We start from the raw sequence: 11,156 nt of genomic DNA, 5'->3' as shown, positions 1-11,156 counted from the left end.
AGTATTGTTCCAAACTAATAGAATTTGTTTTCTATCACTACTTTTGTTGTGATTTCATATTATTGCAACATATGTAACTGTTAGCATTAACTTAACCTTAAGAATGCTTTGAGGGTTTTATTGCATCCCTTAGGAAAACGTAAGGCTTTCTAGAGTCCCAGTGAGTAGGCCTCATAAACCCAAGTGTTGAAAATTACACTTTAGCATGTGTGGAGGATTTGTTTTTTGAAAGCCCTAAATGCATATTTTGTTTAACTTGGTCTCAAATTCTGCTTTACTTCAATTACTACAACATTTATCATTTCATCAATCATATTTATTAAGATTCCGTACCCTTAAAATATTCTCCAGTGGATCTCAAATTGCTTTAATTTCAATCTTGACTTTTCGGACCATTTCAGGGAAAATTAATACATCTTGATTAAGGAGTCATTAAAATAAAATGAGAAAACAATCCTTGAGAGAACTGAGAAGGATTACTTATTGAAGTCTGCTTATTTCCCTTGTTTACTCATCTTTGTCCTTGTGGCTCAGTCCATAGTAAGGGGCTTCTCTTTGATTCTTGGTGGAAATTACACTGTAGACAAATGATGTAGGGGTTGGAGCTTTTAATATTATTTACTAATTCTAATTTTGCTTAATAGATGTTTATGTGACCTTTAGTTTGTGTATTTACATATTAAACATGTTGGCTAAAATTATCATATATTAGATCCTAGTCTATGATACTTTTCAGCACTCAGCTGGAACAACATAAAAATGGTCCTTGCTGTTTAATCTGGTTATACATGTTCTGTTGTTATAGTTCTATATATAATAGATATAAACTCACTTTCCATATTTAAGGAAAATATTAAACAATCATTGAGTCATCCGGTTGATTTAAAATGTCCAGATGTTTGGCCTCTTGCAGACAAGCAGCCTAATTAAATCTCTTTTTCACTGGGATGTTTATCATTGTTTTGACAAAGTGTAGTAGGAAGAGCACTGGTCATAGTGTCACAGGAGATTTGAAAATCCTCATTAACTCATGTGCAAACTGCATGATTCTGGGTCCAGGAAATGGTATCTGAAGGTGTCTAGAGGATGACTGAAAATGAATAAGGAATACTCCAGGTATGTTCTTAAATCAAGTCCTTTGTCCCTTTGCCTCAATTGTTGCTTCCATAAAATAGGGAAACTAATGCCTAAATTAAATATTCTTCTGAAGGTTTACCCTGATGAAATATATAAAAGTACTCAATATTAAATATGTGACAAATTTCCAAAAGGGACTTCTTGAATATTAATGTGAGTTTCAGTATTCTCAGCTATTAAACAGGAAAAACGATTCTTACGTGATGCTGCCACATACCCTGCTTGGCATTATGTCTGTTTTCTTTCTTGTTGTATTCCCTTCTCAAGGTCTGTATGAGGATCAAATAGTATTTTTTTTGCAAAAGTATTTACTAAAGATGTAAAAATCTATCTAAATGAAAAATATTAAAATGTATTTTATTGCTTAAAATCTTCTTTTTCTATTTCTGCCCTTTGCTCAGTCTTTCTCTTTGTTTTCCAAATTTGAAACAGCTTTATATATATCAGGTGGCTGTTAGACTGTATAATTTGAGGGATGCAAGATATGACCTATTAAGCAAAAGTATTTTTCATGACAATCTCAAATTGCAAATTTAGAAACTCATTGTTTAGTTACTATAGAGCCTCCAATTATTAAAATGCAAATAATACTGGAGAGGTAACATTTTAGACTTTTATGTTTTAGGGTGAACAATACCTAACTGGATTAGTTTAGAGTTACTTGACAATATTTACAATTTAGGAGGCAGGGGAAAAGGCACTTAATGGAAAAGTGGGCAGACCCCAAGATAAACTTAATTATCATGAGCTATGGAACAATCACTTATTTTTTATAGTATTTTTTTTTTTATTACAGGCTTGAGCCACCGCGCACAGCCTAAAGATGGTTTCCTTTTTTTTTTTTTTGAGACGGAGCCTCGCTGTCACCCAGGCTGGAGTGCAGTGGCACAATCTCAGCTCACTGCAACCTCTGCCTCCCAGGTTCAAGTGATTCTCCTACCTCAGCCTTCCGAGTAGCTGGGACTACAGGCGCGTGGCACCACATCCAGCTAATTTTCTGTATATTTAATACAGATGGGATTTCACCATGTTAGCCAGGATGGTCTCCATCTCCTGACCTCATGATCCACCTGCCTTGGCCTTCCAAAGTGCTGGGATTACAGGCGTGAGCTACCGCGCCTGGCAAGCCCTCACTCTCAAAGAACCTAGAGACTAGCTGGGATCAAAGTGGAGCAAACCGGCAATCAGTACAATAGAAGTGCTAGGTCTGCATATGCACACACACATGCACACACACTAGCAGTTTCAGAGATTGTCCCCTCACCACCTTTGACAGCACAGTCAACTGCAAATCTGATAGGTAAAAAACAGTATGTCATTTAATCTGCATTCCTGTGATTACTTATCAGAATAAAAATGTTTCTCATATGCTTCTTGGTCATTTGTATTTCTTCTTTATGAACTCTGATCATAAAGTGATAATACCTGGGTCCAGAGGAAGCACTCAGTGTCGGCTACTATTATTACTATTATCACTGCTGTTATTACTATTATCACTACTTTTTTTTTTTTATGGCTAATCAAGTGAAGCAGTGGGAGTGGAGAAGGAACAAAGAAATCTGTAACCGGTTGTGATCAACTAATAGTAACCACCACTATACTTGGACCAGTCACTACTGTTATTAAAGACTAGGGGGAGTAAGTTTCCAGAACAGGGTAGAGTCCTTCTTAAGCAGAGGTAATTGCTTGTGTGAAGACCCAGAGGCAAGGAACAACAGGGTATACAGCAGGCGCTGGGCACAAGCAGTCTGTACTACTGCGTACAGGATGCTCAGGAAGAAGTGGAGAGATGATCTGGCAAAACATTTCAGCTCTACCTTCAAAGCTAGGAGAGTCATGGTGGAAGAGGGATATGATCACACGCTTAGACGTGCAGTTTACAAGGATCCTGTTGGCAGCGACTTGGAAGAGAGAAAGCAGTCAAGGAGAATGATTACAAGGCAACAGAAGGTCAGGCAGCCAAAAGGGTGATGAAGGTCTGGACTCAAAAAGGAGAAGTAGGATGACTAGGAAAACATTATGAGCTAGGATCTCAAGAATGTGGTGACTAGAATGGCATAAGAAGGAACCCAGAGGCCTCTCAAATCCCTGATTCGAGTGACTGGCTGGATGACACTACCGCTCACCAGGATAAGAAGATAGGAAGAGGTTGGACCTGGGGAAGTGGATAAGATCATTTTAAAATGCCCATAGGATGGCCGGACATGGTGGCTCATGCCTGTAATCCCAGTATTTTGGGAGGCTGAGGCAGGTGGATCACCTGAGGTCAGGAATTCAAGACCAGCCTGGCTAACATGGTGAAACCCCGTCTCTACTAAAAATACAAAAATTGGCTGGACGTGGTGGCGCACACCTGCAATCCCAGCTACCCCAGAGGCTGAGGCAGGAGAATCACTGGAACCTGGGAGGCAGAGGCTGCCGTGAGCCGAGACCGTGCCACTGTACTCCCGCCTGGATGACAGAGCGAGACTCCGTCTCAATAATAATAATAATGATAAAATAAAATAAAATAAAATGCCCATAGGACATCCAAGTAGAGATGTCCAGGAAGCAACTGTGTATACGGGATTGGAGATCAGAAAACTAGTCAGAGCTGGAAAAAAACACTTTTGCAAATCATCAGCATATGGACGGCAAGTGAGGCACAAGTTTATCTAACGCATTCCTCAGAAACTGCACAGGGGGAGGGGAGAAATGGTCAAAGGAAGGCAAATATGAATTTTTTTAGGAGCAAAAGAGGGAAAACATCTGCAAAGAAAACCAAGAGTATGGGCCAGGCTCGGTGACTCACGCACTTTGGGAGGCCAAGGCGGGTGAATCACCTGAGGTCAGGAGTTCGAGACCAGCCTGGCCAACATGGTGAAGCCCGTCTCTACTAAAACTATAAAAATTAGCCAGACGTGGTAGCAGGTACCTGTAATCCCAGTTACTGGGGAAACTGAGGCAGGAGAATAGCTTGAACCCAGGAGATGGAGGTTGCAGTGAGCTGAGATCGCGCCACTGCACTCCAGTCTGGGCAAAAGAGCAAGACTCCATCTCAAAATAATAATAATAATAATAATTTCAAAGATAAAACAAAAATCTTGTTAAAGATAAATACATGAGAAGCTAAAGAAATAACCTACTTCTTGGCCGGGCGTGGTGGCTCAAGCCTGTAATCCCAGCACTTTGGGAGGCCGAGACGGGCGGATCATGAGGTCAGGAGATCGAGACCATCCTGGCTAACACGGTGAAACCCCGTCTCTACTAAAAAGTACAAAAAACTAGCCGGGCGTGGTGGCGGGCGCCTGTAGTCCCAGCTACTCGGGACGCTGAGGCAGGAGAATGGCGTGAACCCAGGAGGTGGAGCTTGCAGTGAGCTGAGATCCGGCCTGGGCGACAGAGCAAGACTCCGTCTCAAAAAAAAAAAAAAAAAAAAAAAAAAAAGAAATAACCTACTTCTTTAAGTCATGCTATCAATTTGCACCAAAATTTTCATTTCCTATGTGTAGGTGTCGAGAGTCTAGTACCCATGTTAAATGACATACACCTCTTCTGGGCTGAATTGGGTTCCCCAAAAGAGATATGTAGTACTCCAGGGGGCTGGGCACAGTGGCGCATGCCTATAATCCCAGCACTTTGGGAGGTCAAGGCCACAGGATCGCTTGAGCTCAGGAGTTTGAGATCAGCTTGGGCAACATGGCAAGACCCCGTCTCTACCAAAAATATTAAAAAATAGCCAGGTGTGGTGGTGTGCACCTGTAGTCCCAGATACTCGGGAAGCTGAGGTGGGAGGATTGCTTGAGCCCGGGGGTGAGGGGGCTGGAGGTTAAAGTGATCCAAGTGCCACTGCACTCCAGCCTGAATGACAAAGGGAGACCCTGTCTCAAAAAAAAAAAAAAAAAAAAAAAAAAAAAAAGACATGTAGTACTCCTAACATTCAGCACCTCAGAATGTGATCTTAGAGACAGGATCTTCAGACCAGGTACGGTGGCTCATGCCTGTAATCTCAGCACTTTAAGAGGCCGAGATGGGTGGATCACTTGAGGTCGAGAGTTCGAGACCAGCCTGACCAATGTGGTGAAACCCTGCCTCTACCAAAATGTAAAAATTGGCTAGGCGTGGTGGCGAGCACCTGTAACTCCAGCTACTTGGGAGGCTGAGGCAGAAGAATCACTTGAACCTAGGAGGAGGAGGTTGCAGTGAGCTGAGATCACGCCACTGCACTCCAGCCTGGGCAACAAAGAGAGACTCTGGAAAAAAAAAAAAAAAGAGATAGGATCTTCAAAGAGGTCACAAAGTTAAAATCAGGTCATCAGGGAGGACTCTAATCCCAATATGACTGTTGTCCTTATAAAAAAGGGGAAATAGGCCGAGACGTGCGGATCACGAGGTCAGGAGATCGGGACCATCCTGGCTAACACGGTGAAACCCCGTCTCTACTAAAAAATACAAAAAACTAGCCGGGCGAGGTGGCGGGCGCCTGTAGTCCCAGCTACTCGGGAGGCTGAGGCAGGAGAACGGCATAAACCCGGGAGGCAGAGCTTGCAGTGAGCTGAGATCCGGCCACTGCACTCCAGCCTGGGCGACAGAGCGAGACTCCGTCTCAAAAAAAAAAAAAAAAAAAAAAGGGGAAATTGTGGACACAAAGAAACACACAGAGAGGCTGGGCGCAGTGGCTCACACCTGTAATCCCAGCACTTTCGGAGGCTGAGGCGGGCAGATCACTTAAGGTCAGGAGTTTGAGAACAGCCTGGGCAACAAGGTACAGCCCTGTCTCTACAAAAAATACAAACTTTAGGCTGAGTGGTGTGGTTCATGCCTGTAATCCCAGCACTTTGGGAGGCCGAGGCAGGCAGATCACCTGAGGTCAGGAGTTCAAGCCCGGCCTGGGCAACATGGTGAAACCCTGTCTCTATATAAAATACAAAAAATTAGCCGGGCATGGTGACTCGTGCCTGTAATCCCAGTTACTCAGGAGGCTGAGAAAGGAGAATCACCTGAACCTGAGAGGCAGAGGTTGCAGTGAACCGCTGTTATGCCACTGCACTCCAGCCTGGGCAACAGAGCAAGACTCTGCCTAAAAAAGAAAAAGAAATATGCACAGGGAGAACTCTACATAAGGACTGGAGTTATACTGCCACCAGAAGCTAGAAGAGAGGCTTGAAACAGCTCCTGCCCCAGTTGCTTCAGAGGAAGTATGCCTCTGCCCTTAGATTTCTAGCCTCCAGAACAGTGAGACGATAAATTTCTGTTACTTAAGCCACTCAGCCTATATCACTCTGTGGCAGCAGCCTTAGCAAACAGATGTCATGAAGAAAATTCGCAGCTCAGGTTTACTGACTGCCTACCAGGTGCCGTTCTAAACACTCTACATCAAAAAACTCATTTAATCCTTATAAAGTCCCCTCCAGGATCTAGGTACTATCATTACACCTTTTTTTTTTTTTCTTTTTTTTTGGAGACAGAATCTCGCTCTGTCACCCAGGCTGGAGCACAGTGGCGCGATCTCGGCTCACTGCAGGCTCTGCCTCCCAGGTTCACGCCATTCTCCTGCCTCAGCCTCCAGAGTAGCTGGGACTACAGGCGCCCGCCACCATGCCCAGCTAATTTTTTGTATTTTTAGTAGAGACAGGCTTTCACCATAGTGGCCAGGCTGGTCTCAAACTCCTGACCTCAGGCAATCCTCCCGCCTTGGCCTCCCAAAGTCCTGGGATTACACTTGTGAGCCACCACGCCCAGCCCTAAAGATCTTTTTTTTTCTTTTCATATATACACCAATGCAAATTGTTTTTTTCTCCTGTTTTTTTTCCCAAAAAACACAAAGTGTATCAAATCATACATACTGTTCTGCATGTCGCTTTTATCACTTAACTGTCTGCCTTGCAGATCTTTCCATATCATATTAAATTATGTTTTAATTCTCTTGTTTTGCTTGTCAAGAACAGTTTTTACTTAATTTCACCATAGTTCAGTCTAGCACACAAGGCACCCAGCAGCCCCTAAGAACTACCTGAGACAACTGATGATGGCTCCATGCCACACACTAAAGGCCCTGTATCTTTTCTCTCCTCCTCATTTTCATTTCACTTTTTTCTCCAACTCACTCAATTCTCCTTCCTTTCCCTATACCTCTCCCATCTCACCCACTCCTTGGCCCCTAACCCTGACAACTAGACCTAGCAACATCACTGACATTGCTTAGTCGTGGCTAGAAATATTCAGGCTTTAAAAAGGTACAGACCCCCAACATAGAGAAAAAGGGATAAATAATAATTTCCATGAGAACTTCTAATTAACGAGAGTGCCTTAAATTGAAGAGTTTTGGTCTGGAGTTATTCTTCCTTGTTACTTGCCTCCTCTCGCATTTTGATTTGTGAAGAGTGAGTAAGTATGACGCTATTTTCTATATGCATGGAAACAAGCACATACTCAGTCTAACATTTAAGCAATGCCTGACAGAACGACGGAGTTCATTCTACAATAAGATAATTGGAAACAAAATATAAAAGCTATATAAAATTAACATTTGGGCTCCAAAATATGCACTTTAATTAACCTATCATTTCTTTTTACTTAAATTAAGTAGCTCCAATCTGAAACTACATCTTAGAAATGTTTTAAGGCTATTCACCAATGAAAAAGAGGAAAGTTCCCTCTCCCTGCTTTTATTTTCCAGCCCACAAACTCTATGCTATCCTCCCCGCAAAAAGTACCTTTTTTTCTGACCAGACGAACACTGTAATTTTTAAGATTTCTAAATAATAAAAATAAGAAAACATTACCCCCCAAAAATTGGTTTACACTTAGAAGATGTTTCGCACTGAGCAAAGGATTGGTAAGGAGCATAAAACGAAGGCAGCCACGTAACTACGTTCTCAAGTAGTAACAGGTGGGAACTCACAGTATGGAGCTCATTTCCTTTCTCTAGTCCTGCCATGCCAGGGACTTCTGCTAGAACTTCTGAGGTTACTGTATTATAACTCAGGTTCAGAGACATTTAGAGGTAAAACCTTAAACACTGGAAATATCTTTAAAAGTAGGGCTTTGTGTACCAAATACATTCGTTAAAACCTAGGAAACTATAAAATGAAATCCAATATATTGATCTCAATCCCCTTGCCTGCTTCCTAAGAAGGACAGAGGCCAGCAGGTCCTGGTGCTCAACACTTGCTAAGTCGATACGCTCTTACACAGGTCCTCCGATTCTTGACGGGTTCAGAACTTCTGGTTGCATTCCCCATGCAACCCCTCCAACTCTACAGGGAGAATGCTGGAAAAACTGTGTCACTTTGGCTTCCTGTATATTAATATAAGCACTCATTATCCAGCAATAGCAGCTGAAATGTAAATGAAGATGAGAACTCAGTCTACATGACCTAAGATTTCCCACAAGTCCAGATATTTAGGTTACGCAGACTGCATTATTGGCCGATTTCTCCTCTGCATTAATCTGGAAGTCCACAGAACAGATTAGCACACAACAATCTTTTTTTTTTTTTTTTTGAGACAGAGTCTCGCTCTGCCGCCCAGGCTGGAGTGCTATGGCCGGATCTCAGCTCACTGCAAGCTCCGCCTCCTGGGTTTAAGCCATTCTCCTGCCTCAGCCTCCCGAGTAGCTGGGACTACAGGCGCCCGTCACCGCGCCCGGCTAGTTTTTTGTATTTTTTAGTAGAGATGGGGTTTCACCGTGTTAGCCAGGATGGTCCCGATCTCCTGACCTCGTGATCCGCCCGTCTCGGCCTCCCAAAGTGCTGGGATCACAGGCTTGAGCCACTGCGCCCGGCCAGCACACAACAATCTTAACTAAGCTAGTATTCAACTCTGAAGGAAGGCGAAGCTGGTGGAGGGTTTCCAGGACTCCTTATCCTTCTCTGTCCTTCCTCCCATCCCCTCCTTATGTCTTTTTTGTTTTTTGTTTGTAAAATTTAAAAATATTTAATTTTTAAAATGTATTTTTAGTCACAAGAAAATCAAAGAAGCCACCCATTTAAGTCTTAAGCTCTGCCCTTTGCCTAGTCCTAATGGAGAGTTCTTTGGCCATCTATGTATAAGAGATTAGAGGAGCCAAAGAGACTGGAGAATCACCACATCAATGGGAGCTTTTTCATCTAAAGGTCATCTGTCCACACTGTCCAAATGAGGTTTACCCTGTGAAATAAACTTGGCATAAGTGCTACCTGTTGAGAAAAACAGTGTGAAATGTCACACAAAGGACTGGGGTGCAGCAGCAGGACTCTGAAAGAGTCATACGTGTAAACCAGCAGGTCTTAGAATGTTCTAATATACTATATTGCAGTTTCAGAGTAAACAAATGGTTAATGACACATCTTTTGTAACACATGAATCAGCTACTGATTTGCAACAGTGGGACACACCCTAGTACCTACGACTCTAAAGTACCTGTTTGAAAAGTGGACCTAGATGTCTGAATTGCCAACCTATCCTAAAATTGGAACAGAATTTTATAACTATGTAAGTTGCCATAATTTAAAGTTAAAAAGATCACTGCCTTTCATTATAATGGAAGTTAATTTGAGAACTTCATTAAAACCTTCACACCGATAATCAAAGAACAGTAGCAATGCAAAGTAAGGTATAGCCAATCAATCCTAGGAAGCAAACACAAGAGGCAAGAGAAATGGCAGGTAAAGGAACCGAAGAATAGCAAATTCAAGAATTACAATTCAAGAATTACAAGCATTACAAAGTTCTAAAGAAAAATGAATAAAATGAGGCTGGTAATGAAAAAATAACACATCTTACCTTAAGAGGCATCCAAATAGCATTCATAGTGTCAGGATATAAAGACAATACTCAGAAATGAGCAAGAAGTCTTAGTAATTCCCTCGGTTACCAAGTATGAGCAGGTAGGAAAATCTTTTGTTTCGATAAGGTATCTGAAAGAGAGGATTTTCATTTAGACTAAAAAATAATCAAGAAAATGCAAATAGTTTAAGCTACCTGGGCAGGGATTTTGAAGTACTATTTGCCTCATCGCACTAAAAAAGTATAGAAAATACAGTCCCCTTTAGAAAACGGCAAATGTGTGTGTGTCTCCATATATGTGTGTAGAAACACACGTTATATAAAAAGAGAAATAAATATGTAACACATATTTTAGATAATGTAAAATTGCTTATCAAACAGCCCAAATCCCAGAGACAATAAAGTTTCCAGGGTACCTCATAAACACTAAACGTGATTTGTTAACTAACCGTCTAAAAAAAGACCCTTGCCACATTTAATTATATTTAGTCAAGTAAAACCTCTCTAATCATCCCGACTGTCCCAAGATTATGCTTAAGTTTCAGAGTCAATTCCACATGAAAAGTAAAACCTATTCTTGACTGAAGTACTAGAAACAAATAAAATACCCTTCTTCCCCAGAGATCGTTAAAAGCAGACCGAGCAACTTAATTTTGAGGGTGGGAGGAAGGTAAATTTGCCTGGAGGCTGGAGGATGGACTAAATGACCTCTAGTAGGATCCTCGTTCAAGTCCTGGGCCTGAATACAATTCCAGCTTAACCAGTTACTGCTTCGCTTAAAATGGAGGCTTGTCCGCGTAGGGACAAAAATAACAGCACCCACTTCGTTAAAAACAAATGTCGAAAAGTACCCTTATTTAAATAAAAATAAAAAATAAACACCTCTGGAGTGGATGTGTTCTTGCTATGCCTTTGTCACTGAGGCTTCGAAGACTTGGCATCACTTTCCTTACTGCTCACCGGATTTTGGGGGAGGAGCGGGGGGCGGCAGTTTGACTCCTGACCCAAGTCTCAGGCAGGCTTCAAAGCCCCACCGGGGCCCGCGGAGAGGCGAGAGCCCGAGATCGCACCTCCCCCCACCGCGGACCCCAGTCCCAAACCTACCCCTCACCCCTCCGCAGTGGGGCGCCTCTTTCTGCCCCATTCCCAATGTTAGGGAGGGGAGAGCGCGGGGTGGGCTCAGGGCAGGGGCACCCGCGGCCGTTGACCGGCTCGCTTCAGGAGGGGCGCCCCGCGGGATGCGGCTTCCCTTCCTCCCCGCGTCGGTCCGT

The 11,156-nt window shown here is 42.7% G+C and overlaps 1 long non-coding RNA gene across 1 annotated transcript; it reads right to left on the bottom strand.

Moving 5' to 3' along the window:
- Positions 1-5,525: 5,525 nt before the first annotated feature.
- On the bottom strand, positions 5,526-10,909 carry LOC117090610. The gene is made up of 3 exons (XR_004440074.1): positions 10,768-10,909; positions 9,883-10,016; positions 5,526-5,558 (listed from the first exon to the last, which is right to left on the bottom strand). It is a non-coding gene; the product is annotated as an uncharacterized LOC117090610 (long non-coding RNA).
- Between the last annotated feature and the right edge of the window lie 247 nt (positions 10,910-11,156).

The sequence above is a fragment of the Trachypithecus francoisi genome, unplaced genomic scaffold (assembly GCF_009764315.1).
Source record: "Trachypithecus francoisi isolate TF-2019V2 unplaced genomic scaffold, Tfra_2.0 Contig01042, whole genome shotgun sequence".
In the NCBI taxonomy this organism is placed as follows: domain Eukaryota; kingdom Metazoa; phylum Chordata; class Mammalia; order Primates; family Cercopithecidae; genus Trachypithecus; species Trachypithecus francoisi.
The sequence above is the reverse complement of the archived record's forward strand: the minus strand, read 5'-3'. Positions and strand labels throughout refer to the sequence as shown.